The following is a 13,965-nucleotide window of genomic DNA, read 5'->3' on the forward strand; positions in this document are numbered from 1 at the left end:
GTATAGCAAGTAAAGCCACCATCTGCGGCACCGGCATCTCATACCGGCACCGGTTCAAGTCCCAGCTGCTCCACTTCTGATCCACCTAATGCCTGCTAATGTACCTGGGAAAGCAGCAGAAGATGGCCTGGGTGCTTGGGCCCCTGCACCTGCATGGGAGACCCTGATGAAGCTCCTGGCTCCTGGCTTCAGACCAGGCCAGCCCTGGCTGTTGTGGCCATTTGGGGAGTGAACCAGCAGATGGAAGATCTCTCACTCTGTCTCTCCCTCTCTCTCTGTAACTCTGCCTTTCAAATAAATAATCTTCAAAAAAAATCTGAAGAACTGCCTTACCGTATTCCACAGCCAAAGCACCGCTTTATACTCCCAGCAGCGATGTACGTGGGCTCTGGTTTGTCCACACCTTCGCCGACAGCTGCTCCTGCTCTTCGCTTTGATTCCTGCCGTCCTGGTGATGGGAAGCGGTACCCGGCTGAGCTTCCGGCTTGCATTTCCCAACGACCAATGGTGCTGAACTTCTTTCCAAGTGCTTGTTGCTCATTTAAATGGGAATGCTTCGAAATGTTCATGGAAAATGGAATTGAGATTAGCTTACTTTGGTGCAAAAAAATGGAGAAATCCATGCATAATTTTTTTCTTGTAATTTGCACTGTCCACAGCCCCTCCTTGGAGAAGTGCTCCAATCCTTCCCCATGTCTTAGTTGGGTTCTTTTGCTCCAGAGGACTCTCGCCCGGTGCCTCTCAAAGCGAGGGCCCTGCACCAGCCGCGTCCGCGTTGCACAGAACTCTGCCAGAGGTGCAAACTCTCAGGCTATACTCCAGACCGGCTGAGTTGGAATCTCGGGGTGGGCCCAGAGGTCAGTATTTGGTCATTCCAGGGACTCTGGGGTCCCTGAAGCTTGGGGCCCACTGGCCCGAATGCCTAAGCTGCAGCCCAGCCCAGAGATCATTGTGAGTTAGAACTGAATTCCAAGGAGCTGAAGTGGAAAAACAGAACAGAAACACCTCATTCACGGAGTGTGCGCTTGGCTCGCGGTTAGGATACCACAGCCCACATGAGAGGGGCTGGATTCAATCCCAGCTCCGGCTCCCGACTCCAGCTTCCTTCCAGCGCAGACCCTGGGAGGCAGCAGTTACGGATCAAGTACTTGGGCTTGTGCTACCCATGTGGGAGACCTGGACTGGGCTCCTGGTTCCTGGCTCCGGCCTCAGTGTAGGCCCAACTCCAACCAATGCGGGCATCTGGGGAGTGACCATAGATGAGAGCCCTCTCTTTCCTCTCTCAATTTTGGAGCACCTGAGACTCCATCTTGAATACCCCCCCCCCCCCCCCCGTGAGACCCTGATCTAAAACTCTCGGACAGTAGCAGCAAACTGTATCACACTCGGCAGAGCAGAGAACCCCCTAGCGTGATTGCTTAAGCTTGGAAGCGGATAGGCTGCCCCTGGGTTAGTGATAAAAATGTAATTTGTCTACGTCCTACGTACGATTAAAACCAATAATTGGATTAATGTCAAGATTCTAATTAATATTGAGATTGTAACTGGTATCGTCAAGGTTATAATTGACATTAATGTCCCATAGGTTTTAGGTCAGCTTGACCCCAGTAACCATGTGTTCCCCCTTGATCCCAGCAACCATGCACTCCCCTCCTGATTTTGTGGTTTTTGCCTTTAAAACCCCTGTTGCTTTGGGCTTTGGGGTCGAGAGTTCTCGAGGGCACGAGCCCACTCTCGGCCACCGGCAATAAAGGACCGCACATTGTATCAGTGTGTGGCGCTCCTCTGTGTGCACTCACTCAGGTCCAACAAAATAAATAAATAAATAAATAAGCCATTTATGTTTCTGTCCCAGCATCATCATTTTAAAAAATCCTTTCACAATTTTACATCGATTACATATTGAATGATGAATCATAGCACATACAGAAACCAAATGCACGATTAAAATTAATGTCCCTTGTGTCTTCTCACGTTTAAAACCGTGCCTACCAGGAAATGTACAACTACCTTCGAGCACTGTGTTTTCCGTCTGTTGGGGTTTGGTCAGAGTTGAGCTGCAAGATGAGAGACCTGCGAGGCCACAGGGTTTTCACGTCTGCCCCCCATCACGGCAGAGGCGCGAGTGTGTCTCGGGGAGAGAGACGCAGCTCTCCAGTCCTGGGCAGGCGAGAAGCCCCGGGGCGGAGCGGGACACGAAAGCAGCTGCTTTTGTATGAGGGTCCTGCAGCCGGACCAGACACAGAAAAGATGTCAGGGCGACGTGCAGAGCCACCTCCCACACTGGGCAACCAGCGGTCAGCCCCTGGGGCCCCCTCTACCCAGCTGTGCAACCAGCAAGACCATACGGGTTCAACCCAACTCGGGGGTCTCTCTGCAGGGCCGCGGCTACAAGATCAACACGGGCGTCATTGGCGTGCACGTGTCCCGGATTACGAAGCCACGTCTGCCCCATCGCGTCTCTGACCCGTTCCTCTGCACCCAAGGGCGGATCACCCAGGCCGACCCATGCTCCGACGGGTTAGGTGCCGATCCCCCGGCACGGCTGAAACACGAGGATGTTGGAGGTGATGTTAGGGTAGCTATGGAGACAGGAGCTGTGTGAGGGAAGAAAAACGGGAATTTCTGCGTGATGCAACCAGGAAGCCAGCCCTAGACGCAAACCAGCACTTACATATCCGAGTCTTGTCATTGTTCGACGACCTGGTGGGGTGGGTCCCAGCCCTCTCCCTGGGGGCAGCTTAGGGGACTGTCACCGGCGGTCATCAAGGGGGCTGATGGAGGTTCTAGAAGGGATTCCCTGTCCAGAAAGCCCTCGCCCAGAACCTCCCAGAAAGGATGTAGGGGAGGAGGAATGGAGGGCCCACACCCAACGTCCATAAAAAACTCCAGGCTGAATGTGGACTGGGCTCTCCGTGCTTTGCCAAGATGGCCCCCTGACCCACCCGCAGGGTGTGCCCTCTTCATTAGACTTGGCTGGCACGCTCACCGCGCCTCCCTGTCTCACGTGTAAGATCCTTCTCGCATGATGACAAGAACGGCCGAGCCAGCGCTCCCAGGGAGCACCTGCCACGCCGCCTGCCACCCTAACGTCCACACGTCATGAATTAGGACACGGAACCCTGGCTTAGGGCTCCATTGCGGTTACTAAAGATAACGTTCTGGACTGATAAAGCGTGGGGGTGGGGGGAGGAACGAGCGAAGGGGGAGGGGCAGCTTCTCTTTCTGGAAGCATCCGGTGTTAGCTCACTCAAGCCTCTCCATGTCCCCACGAGGCAGGTCCAACTGTCCACCTTAGAGAAGAGGCTGGGCCCATTCCCTCAGTTCACATGCATGCCGTTGGTGACGGCAGAGAGAGGAGCCCATGCCGGGTGAACCTGCCCCTCTCTCAGCCACGTGCTGTGCCCCAGCCCAGGCTGGCCAGAGGGGTTCTAGAAGCTGGGCACGGGGGCAAGGAACTTCTCAGGGCCCACAGCCAGGCCCTCAAAGCCCCGGGGCTGTTTGGTAGCCAGCAGACCTTAGCCCATGCCACACGAGGGGCCGGAGAAAACGGAGATCCTTTCGGAAGAAAAGTGGGATTTTTTTTGTGGATGGCTCACCACGCGTGGCTGGCTTCACCACGGCTACTCTTTGTTGCAAGTCCAAATTCTTTCTTGCACAAAGCCCTCCTGTGCCCTTCTGTCCATGAAGGGCAGGGTCCCGGGGGTGAGAGAGAGGTAGCAGGGGATGGAAGAAGAAATAACACAGCGAGCACGGCTTATGTCTTGTGCTGGGGGCTGCCGGAGCAAATGCCATCGTGGTGGGCGTGGGGTCTGCTGGTGCTGACTCCGCTAAGGGCTCGCGTCCTGGTTGGTCGTCGGCCACCCTCTGCTGTGTGCCTTTGCTCACGTGGGGAGCGAGAGCTGCCTCTCCTCTTTGTGTGGATCTCCTGGCCTTTGGATCAGGGCTTGTGACTCATTCAGCCACAAGTATGGCCTAATCAGTCTAAAATCAGTCCCCTTGGGAGTTAAGGTTTCAACGTCTGAGTCTGGCGTGGGGAGGGGGTACCAGTGAGCCCCTAGCAAGGCAACAGCCCCTGTTGCTCTGGCAACAGGGACACTTCCACTTCTCTCGGGCCCCTGGAGCTCGCAGCGATAGAGCCGGGAAGGGGACCCCTTAGAACCGGCCTCCATGCTCCCTCCACGGGCCACAGCACCTGCATCGGGAGCAGCCGCCCACGCAGCCAAACAAGGCGGTCCCGGACCCCGGTGCCCAGCCGGGACCCACCCACCCATCCGAGGCCGCATCCGAGGCACAGCTCTCACTTCCCCTCTGCAGCCAGCTCGGGGCTCTTCCTGCCAGCGCTGCAAGGAAGCCCTCCGCTGTTTCTGCCCACCAGTGCCTGGGGTCAGGGGAAGGGCAGGCGGCCAGAGGGGCCGCTCCCGCCCGCCAGAGCCTCGCCCACTCTATTCCTGGCAGCCCCGTCTCCCCACTCTGTCATTACAAAGAAAACCGGGAGAGAGACTCATGGGGGAGACGGGCTGGGGTCCCCGGCCTCCCCAGCAGGGCACCCACTTGGGTCCGGGGCAGTGCCACTAGCAATATACAAGAACAAAATACTACTTTCTGCAACACCTGGGCAGGTGCGGCTGTGAGACCCGGCTGTCGCTGACTCTCATTCCTTCCTCCAAGCACAGGTTCCCTCACCTGCAAAATGGGCAAATAAAATGACGGAGAAAGCACAGAACCCCACCCACGTCAGGCACAGAAACAGGCGCGTCTGAGGTCCCAGGGAATCCCCAGGCGACCAGCACAGCCGAGATCTTGAAAAAGAACAAGGCTGCAGGACCCACACTTCCTGATTTCCAAACTCACCACAAGGCTACAGGAATCCAGACAGCGGCTGCCACAACGGCGGGGAGCAGTGCAGAGATAAACTGGGCGTGTTTGGTCAAATGCTGTCCTGCAGAAGTACATGGCCACTGCCCAGCAGAAGACTGTCTTTCCAGTGAACGAACGGGGCTGGGAAAACCGGAAACCTACGAGCAGAACAAGGCAGCTGGACCCTTCCTCACACCCTAGACATCACCAAGCTCCAGTGACCAAGGACCTGAGTGGAAGGCCCAAACAACCACTGTTGGAAGAAAACAGAGCAAAAGCTTCGTGGCACTGGATTTGGCCATGATTCATAGGATGTGACGTCAAAGGCACAGGCAGCAAAGTGAAAAATAGATTTCATGAAAAAATTTCAAGAATTGTACACTGTGTAAAAAGGTAACCTAAAGAATGGGAGGAAATATTCGCAAATCATATATCTGATGAGATTAGTATCCAGGATGCGGAGAGAACTTTTTGTAAAAAAAGATTTTATTTACTTATTTGAGAGGTACAGTTACAGACAGAAAGAGGGAGAGACAGAGAGAAAGGTCTTCCATCCTCTGGTTCACTCTCCAAATGGCTGCAATGGCCAGGGCTGGGCCGATCCTAAGCCAGGAGCCAGGAGCTTCTTTCGGGTCTCCCACGCGGGTGCAGGGGCCCAAGCACTTGGGCCATCCTCTACTGCTTTCCCAGGCCATAGCGGAGAGCTGGATAGGAAAAGGAGCGGCCAGGACGTGAACCGGTGCCCATAGGGGATGCCGGCACTGCAGGTGGAGGATTAACCTACTGTGCCACGGTGCAGGCTCCAGAGAGAACTTTTAAAACTCAACAACAAAACGACCAACCCAATTAAAGAGCAGGCAAAGGCCTTGAATATTTCCCAAATATGATACACAAATGACCACTAAGCACACAGACACAGGCTCAGTAATCAGGATTTCAGTGACACTCCCTCTCCTGCCCATTAGGCCAGCGGCCACCAGAAACAAGCAGTGCCAGTGCCAGTGAGGATCTGGGCGAAGTGGAGCCGCTGGACGCAGCTGGTGGGGATGCAAAATGCTACAGCCACGGTGGAACAGAGCGTGAGCTTCCTCAAAAAAATGAAGACAACTTTCCCATAGGAGTGGCCAGTCCCTCTCTGGTGCACACCCCAGAGAAATGAAACACAGGCTCAATGTTTGTGCACTTGAGTCAGCAGCGCTCCCCACAACCGCTAAGGTGGGGAAGCAGCCCAAGTGTCCCTCACAGAGGAGTGGACAAGCAGACGGCGAGGCACACGCAATGCTGACTCCCACGGCAGCACGGAGGACTCTCGGGAGGTTATGCGAAGTGTAACCAACAAGCCAGTTACAAAAGGACAATACCATGGGATTCCACTTCCAGAGTTAGAGAGCAAGGAGCAGAATCAGAGACAGAGGTCTTCCATCCCCTGGTTCACTCCCCAGATGGCTGCAATGGGGGGCTGGGCCAGGCCGGAGCCAGGAGCCAGCAGCTTCTTCTGGGTCTCCCACGTGGGTGCAGGGGCCCAAGCACTTGGGTCATCTTCTACTGCTTTCCCAGGCCATAGCAGAGAGCTGGATCGGAAGTGCAGCGACTGGGATTCGAACTGGGGCCCATATGGGATGCCGGCACTGCAGGCTGGGGTTTAACCAGCTGTACCACAGCGCTGGCCCGGGTCATCATTATTTATAGCTGTAGGGTTTTAGGTTCCCGGGGGCTGGCTTCGTGGCACAGTGTCTAACACTCCAAATGCAGCACTGGCATCCCATCTGGGCCCTGGTTTGAGTCCCAGCTCCTCCACGTCCAGGCCACTTCCCTGCTAAGGGACCGTGAAAAGCAGAGGAAGATGGCCCAAGCGCTTGGGTCCCTGCACCCACAGCGGAGACCCGGAAGAAGGTCCTGGCTCCTGGCTTCAGCCTGGCCCAGCACTGGCCATTGCGGCCAACTGGCGAATGAACAAGAAGATGGAAGATTTCTCTGTGTCTCTCTCTGTGACTCTGATCTCCAAATGAATAAAAAACAACTTCAGTTTCACAAGATAAAAAGGGTTATGGGATAGATGGTGGTGATGGTTGTATTATAACAATACATAAATACCTTATGAATTTGTTAGTTACCACTGAGCTGTACCCTTTAAAGGATTAAGATGACACGTTTTATGTTATGTGTATTTCTACACAATAAAAATGAGAGAAACCACAGAGCCTCGGGGTGGGCATTGGCCAGGCTGTGGGGATGCCCGCGCCCACGTGGGAGTGCCACAGACTGTGGGGACACCGTGCCCACGTGGGAGTGCCACAGGCCGTGGGGACAGCCGTTCCCACGTGGGAGTGCCTCAGGCCGTGGGGACACTGCGCCCACATGGGAGTGCCTCAGGCCGTGGGGACAGCCTTGCCCACGTGGGAGTGCCACAGGCCGTGGGGACAGCCTTGCCCACGTGGGAGTGCCACAGGCTGTGGGGACAGCCTTGCCCACGTGGGAGTGCCACAGGCCGTGGGGACACTGCGCCCACATGGGAGTGCCTCAGGCCGTGGGGACAGCCTTGCCCACGTGGGAGCGCATGGGTTTCGGTCCTGGCTCTGGCTAACTCAGCTTCCTCACAATGCAGGCCCTGGAGCAGCAGGCGAAGACTCCAGGGGGTGGTTTCGGGACATCTGGGAGAGACCCGGGTTGAACTCCCAGCTCCTGGCTTTGGCTTGGCTCAGTCCTGGCTTTGAGGGCATCGGGGGAGTGAGCCAGCAGGTGGCAGCTCCCTCTGGGTCTGTGACTTTGCCTCTTTAATAAATAAATAAGGACTTTAGCAAAATCTTAAAACTAAGTTATCATTAAGAATATTAAGAATATAATTCTTTTTTTAAAAAAAAGATTTATTTATTTGAAAGGCAGAGTCAGAGAGCGAGAGGGTCACTCCCCAAATGGCAGCAACGGCCAGAGCTGAGCCAATCTGAAGCCAGGAGCTTCCTCCAGGTCTCCCATGTGGATGCAGGGGCCCAAGCACTTGGGCCATCTTCTGCTGCTTTCCCAGGTGCATTAGCAGGGAGCTGGGTCAGAAGTGGAGCAGCCAGGACTCAAATGGCGCCCACATGGGATGCCAGCACACGGCTTTACCCACTACTCCATGGCGCCGGGCGCGGTGAGAGTTCGTTCTGCCTAGGTGTTTCAGGGAATCATACAGAAGACAAACTGCACACGTACGAGCCACCTGCTGTGTCGCACTGTTCTTCCCCAAAGACACTGACGCCCTGGCTCCTGCTACCATCCAGTGCGACCTCATTTGGAAACTGGGTCTTCACTGAGAATCAAGTTAGGAGGAGGTCACGGGGCACACCCTAACAAAACATGATCGTGTTGCTACAGAAACGAGGTTTGGGGTCAGCCCTGTGGCACAGCAGGGTAAGACACACTTGGGACACCCGCATACAAGAGAGCTGGTTGCAGTCACAGCCGATCTTCCAAGCCAGCTCCCTGCTACTGCACCCGGGAGGGCAGCGGAAGATGACCCCAGCACTTGGGCCCCTGCCGCCCACACGGGAGACCTGGGTGCAGCTCCTGGCTCCTGGCTTGGGTTGGCCCAGCCTGGGTTGTTGCAGCCATTTGGGGAGTGAACCAGCATCTCTCTCCCTCTTTCTCTCTCTGCCTTTCAAATACAGAAATCCTAGGCTCTAGCCCCCGCCGCCATGGCTGGAAGCCAGGTGGCCCATGGCCCAGCCACCGGCGTCAGCTCCACCCCCACCCTAATGGGATTCATTGCTCCGTGGATCTGGGGCCCCGAGAGCCGTGACTGCGTATTTCTGCTCGCAGGGCCCCTTTCTGGGACAGCAGCTGTGGGACAGGAACACAGCGCCTGCTCTGAATTCGCTTTCCCCTTGCTCTATTTCAATAAATTCCAAAGTCCTTCTTGGGTCAGTCCTGCGCCCTCCGTCCACCAAGCTGCAGGAGGCGCGCTTGGTCCCCATCCTGAAGGAGCAGTGGGGACAAAGGGGAAGACACCAACCTGCCAGTCACCGGAGAGACACACGCCCGAATCGCAAGGTTTGTGATGCGTTTTGTTACAGGTTCAGCAAAGAGACGTGCGCGTGGACTGAGGAGCTGGGCAAGGTGAGCGCTGGACCGGGATTAAAAAAAATTATCTCTTTGGTTAAAATGTATTTGGGAGGGAGAAAAAGGAGGAGGAAGAAAAGGAGAAAGAGGACAGAGAGAGAGAGGTCTCTTCCACTTACTGGTTCAATGCTCAAATGCCTGCAACAGCCAGGAACCAGGCCAAAGCCGGGAGCCAGGAACTCCAGCTGGGTCTCCCACGTGGGTGGCAGGGACCCAAGCCAGGAGCCACCACCTGCCGCCTCTCAGGGTGCACATCAGCAGGAAGCTGGAATTGCAAGCAGAGCTGGGATAGAACCCGTGCAGGTGTGCGGACAGCGCGGGGCACCGTTGGACGGAGAGCAGGCCGCTCCAGGAACACCCTCCACCTGCCTGAGCTCTCCCAAGCTGCGTCACCTACGATCCCACCTCCCACCTGTGTTGTGCACTTCTCCTATGCCACCGGGGACCCCTGCTCATCCTGCAGGACCCTGGGACATGGTCACCTCCTCCACAAACTGACCTCTCCCCCCGTGAGCCAACTGCACCGCACAGGCCCGGGCGGTGACGCCCACGCTCATGCAGTCTGCTGTTGCTGTGGGATGGCACCAGTGTCTGGGGCAGATCCTTGCTGCGCGTTCCCCACACTGGCTCAGCTTTGTCCTGGGCACTCAGCGAGGGCATCCCTCCCAGGCCCCTGGCATCCAGCCGGGCTGTGCGACACTCTCGCCAATGCACGAGGCAGAGTACTGAGTGCTACCTCCAGCCTGGCTCTGACTGACCCCTGGGCCCCATCTCTCTCGGGTCCATCTGCTGGTTCACTCCTCAAATGACTGCAAAAGGCTGCGCAGGGCCAGGCCAAAGCCAGGAGCCAGGAACCCCATCCAGGGCTCCCGGGGGGGGGGGGTGGCAGACGCCCAGTGCTTGGCCCGTCTTTGGCTGCTTTCCCAGGAGCACCAGCAGGAAGCCGGATCGGAAGCTAAGCAGCCAGGCCTCCAGCCGGGTCACAGCCGGGGATGCCCGCGTGGCAGGCAGTGGACTCACCACTGGCTGTGCCACAAGCCGGCCACAAGGCCAAGCAAAGGAACGGGTGCCAGCTCCGGCCACCCTAGACACCAGCCAGTGTGCCGCCTTGGCATTCAGGCCGAGCCGCGAGCTGGGTGAGACCTGGGGTCTTCCAGGTGACCAAGGACAGCACCCGCCCCCCCACCGGCTGACGCCCGCTTTTGCAGTCGCCTGGCTGCCTCCCACCTGTTGGCCCACCCTCCCTCCGCGCGGATGCGCCACCAGCAGCCTCGGCCCACTGGTCTCCGCCACGCACGCGGGCAGGCAGGGCGCTGCGGCTGCGGGCGCCCCACCGCATCCCCCGCAGCCCGGGGCTGCCGGGAGCCCGTCTCCTTCAAGGTGTGGCCCGCACGGGGCGCCGCGGCGAGGGCGAGGGAGGGGGAGAGGGCCGACGCCCCCTGCAGTGCCTCCCCGCAGCCCCCGCACCGCCGTTCCCGCCGCGGTTCTGGTGGAGGCGGCGCCGAGCTTCTCCCTGGCGCCGCCGCCGGCCGTTTCTGTGGTTACCTGTCCTGGGGGCCTGGGGCTGGGGGTCGCGGCAGGTGCCACCGCCCTGGGTGGAGGGAGCACTGCCCGCCTAGCCCCGACACCCAGCAAGCCGCTCGGCCAGCACAGGATGTCGGCCAAGCCCCCTCCCCAGCAAAGGAGCCCGAAGCCCCCCCGCCCCCCGGCCGGACCCTTCCCCGTGCGGGCTGCAGGCCCAGCGAGCCAGAACCGCAGCCGGTCTCGCGCGGGGCGGCGGCGGGCACCTGCTCGCGGGACCCGGGCCGGGGCCAGGGGCCGGCGGCGGCTCCGGCGTCCTCCCCCGGGCAGGCCGCCCGGCTGCACTTCCTGCGGAGGCGGGCGGGCCCCTCCCGGGGCCGCCTCCCGACCTCTCCTCGCCCGCAGGCCGGAGGCCGAGGGTCAGGGAGGCGGGACCGGCCGCAGCCCGCCCCGCCCCGCCGCCCCGGCGCGCCGCGGACCGGCCGAGCCCGGGCTGGGCGGGGGGCGGGCCGGGGGCCGCGCGGGGGGCGTGGCCGCGCGGGGGCGGGTCCGCAGGAAACTTGCGCGCCCGCCCCCGCTGCGCCCCGCCCCGGCCCCCGCCTGCGGGTCCCGCCTTCGCGTCCCTTCCTTCCCGGCGGCGGGCGGCGGACGCGGGCCGGCGGCGTCTCCACTCGCTCGCTCGCTGGCTGCCCGCTCCCTTTTGTCTTTGTGCGTGGCGATGAGCGCAGGGCCGGCGCGGCGGCTGCGGGCTCACGGACGCGGGCGCTCCTAGCTCCCTCCGGCCTCGGCGCCCGCCCCAGGCAGCGGCCCGCGGGGCCGAACTTGGGCTCGGGAAGCCTGCGGACCGGGTCCTGCGGCGGAGCCGGTAAGAAGGGGCGGCTGCGGGGCTGCGGGCGCGTGAGCCGGCGCGCGCTGCGATCGGGCCCCCTCGGTGCGCGCGCGCGCGTGTGTACATGTGTGTGCGCACGCGTGTGCACGCGTGTGCGGCTCTGTGTGTGCGAGCGTCTCCCCGCGCCGTGGAGTTGGGGGTGCCGCGGACCGAGGCGTCTCGGGAATGGCGTGTCCTCGTGGGCATCCGTGTGTGCGGTTGGGGGGTGCACATTTCCGACTGCGTTTATGGAGATGCGTGGCGGGGCCGCTGTGGTGCGCGAGCGGCGCTGGGGTGGCGGGGTGGGCGTGGGCGGCCAGGCCCAGGGCGCCCGGCCCCCGGGCCCTGTCGGTCGGCGCAGTGCGGAGCTCGGGAGCCGGGGAGGACAGCGAGGCCGCCTCGGGCCTCGTGGGCCCCGGGGATCCACCCCGCCGGGGCGCAGAACCGCACGGCCCGCGAGGGTCGCCGGGGCGCCGCGGCCGGGATGGGGGCCCGCGCAGCTCCGAGCTGCGCCCCCCTCGCCCGGCCTCGCCTGCGCCGCGAGCCGGGCCGGACCCGCCGCCCTCTGCTTCTCTCCCGAACGGGGCAGCCTCCGCCTCGCGGTAGTGGTGCGCTCCGCAGCCTGCGCTGAGCCGTGCGCGTAGTAGGTCTGCGCTAACCGGATCAGCGCCCTCCTCCCCGCCGGCCGTGGGCGCGGCCCCAGCGTCCCCTCCCTGCGCGTGTTTGTGCCTTTCTCCCGGCTCGAACTTCACGGCGGAGCGAGGAGATTCCAGAAAGTTTGGGCTGCGGGCGCGCCGCCTCTGGCGTGCAGGGCTGCGCGGTGCCCGCACCGCGACCGGCGTCCCCGAGCGCCGGCCCGGAGGCCGACGACGGCGCAGGCGGGAGCCGCTGCAGCCTCTCTCGGTCCAACAAGTGCTTCCTCCCGGGCTGCTGCGGCTCTGGGACCCGGTGGTCCCGGGGTGAAGGGGGCGCGCTCCGCAGCCGCGGGTCTCCGGCTCTGCGGGTCTCCCGCGCGGCCCCCGATCCCGCGCCCCGGCGCGTTTCACCCGGAGGATGGCGTTCACCGGCCGCCGCCGCCCCCTCGCAGTCAGCTTGGTGTGAGGCGGGGGTGGTGGTAGTGGTGCGGGGTGGGGTCCGCAGGAGACCCTTCCTGCTAGTCCCACAGCCTCATTTACAAACGTTTAGCTGCGGGTAACGCGCGCGCGTCGCGGTCCCCGCGGCCCATCCTTTGGGGAGAGCCCTGCACCCCACCCCCCGCGAGCCCGAGCAGGGGTGGGGGCCTTCCCTCCGCCAACTCCGCGTCTTTCTCGAAAGCCCCTTCCAAAGAGCAGGCCACCCTTAACCCAGGGCGCGTCTCCTGGGTGCCCAAGGCTCGCAAAGCCCAGCGCCGGCCTGGGGAGGGGGGAGGCAGCTCGGCGGCTTGGGGTCTGGGATGTGGTTGCCAGGACCCAGGAGCTCGGCGGGGGCCCTGGCGGCCTTGTGACACCAGGGGCCAGAACCTCTAACCCTTGGGTTGGGTTCCAGCCCGGACTGAGCCCCCTCCCCCATATCTTCTGGGAGTGCCCATCTTCCAGCGGGCAGCACAGGCTGAGCCACCTGTTTGTGTGTCGTCGGGTGATTTTTATATCCTGCAGGAGAAAGGGGTCTTTGCTCTGAGTTCTCCCGTGTGTGATGGATGTTTAAAAATCAGCCTCCTCACCCCAGAAGACGGGCGGAAGAGGGGCACGTGTTTGGTGAAAGGCAGCGGGCGGAGGCTTGGCCCTGCATCTATTTCTGTTTCGCTTCTGAAAGCCCTCTGATTAGCGAGCCCTTGAGGTTGTTTTGGATACGTACCAGAGGGGAGGCCCAGGGCCGCTGCCCGGCCAGCTGTCCACACTCTGAGCCTCGCCTGCTGCCCTGGTAAGGTGGAGGATGTGTGGCGAGGTGTGGTCCCCGTGGGAGCAGATGCGGGGAAAGTCATTCCACCCGCGGGGCAGCCGGGCCAGAGTCGGACCCTGGCGAAGAGGGAGTCCCCAGACTGCAGCGCAGGGCCCCCTGCGAGAGCCGTTCCGGGAGCAGGGAAAGACTGGGACAGATTCCTTCGGGATTTAGCTCCTTCTCCTTTTCTGGCCGCAGGGCTGCCCAGAATTAGCAACACAGGAGGTGGAGTGGGCTCCCTCGTGCACACCCCCCACCAGGCCTGCAGCCTCCAGCTCGCTGGCTGGCGTCCAGCATGGTCACCTGTCACTCCCTCTGTCCTCCTCCCGAGCCGACGGCGAGGCCTTGCAGCAGCACCCCTTCACGGTTAAGTTCCAGGGTCCCTTGTGCATCAGGGACTGTCCAGGGTGCTCGCAGGGAGCCCCAGAGTTTATTTGGCACCAAAGAGGAAGCTGCTTGGCAACCGAGTTTTTATCTAGACTCGGATCGTTGTGTGAGGGAGCCGTGCCATCCAGCAGGTCTGAAACTTGTCACTTGTCAATTGTGGAAAAGGCGCAGCCGCGGCGTGGGCGTGGGCAGGGAAGCACGCGTGATGTGGCACGAGCAGACGCCAGGAGGTCTGACTCCTGGCCTCCTCGCCGCCCGGTTCTTCCGCCATCTCACCAGGCTTCCCGGCCACACGCAGGCCTGTGGATCTCGGG

General features: G+C 61.0%; 1 protein-coding gene and 1 long non-coding RNA gene across 5 annotated transcripts in view; one reads left to right on the forward strand and one right to left on the reverse strand.

Moving 5' to 3' along the window:
• Positions 1–1,854: 1,854 nt before the first annotated feature.
• On the reverse strand, positions 1,855–10,850 carry LOC133772479 (uncharacterized). 4 transcript variants are annotated; one of them, XR_009867774.1, is made up of 6 exons: positions 10,746–10,850; positions 9,078–9,223; positions 8,852–8,962; positions 4,855–5,018; positions 4,615–4,686; positions 1,855–2,597 (listed from the first exon to the last, which is right to left on the reverse strand). It is a non-coding gene; the product is annotated as an uncharacterized LOC133772479 (long non-coding RNA). The 4 variants fall into 4 exon arrangements; XR_009867777.1 differs by having other exon boundaries at positions 4,603–4,686; XR_009867776.1 differs by lacking the exon at positions 10,746–10,850 and adding an exon at positions 10,504–10,596.
• Positions 10,851–11,109: 259 nt separating this feature from the next.
• Positions 11,110–13,965, forward strand: part of HPCAL1 (hippocalcin like 1) — an 83,475-nt gene continuing 80,619 nt past the window's right edge. Inside the window, exon 1 of the mRNA XM_062208947.1 lies at positions 11,110–11,344. The gene's annotated coding sequence lies outside the window, so the exon portion shown is untranslated. The remainder of the gene's footprint in view (positions 11,345–13,965) is intronic.

This window comes from Lepus europaeus, chromosome 13 (genome assembly GCF_033115175.1).
Source record: "Lepus europaeus isolate LE1 chromosome 13, mLepTim1.pri, whole genome shotgun sequence".
Taxonomy (NCBI): Eukaryota; Metazoa; Chordata; class Mammalia; order Lagomorpha; family Leporidae; genus Lepus; species Lepus europaeus.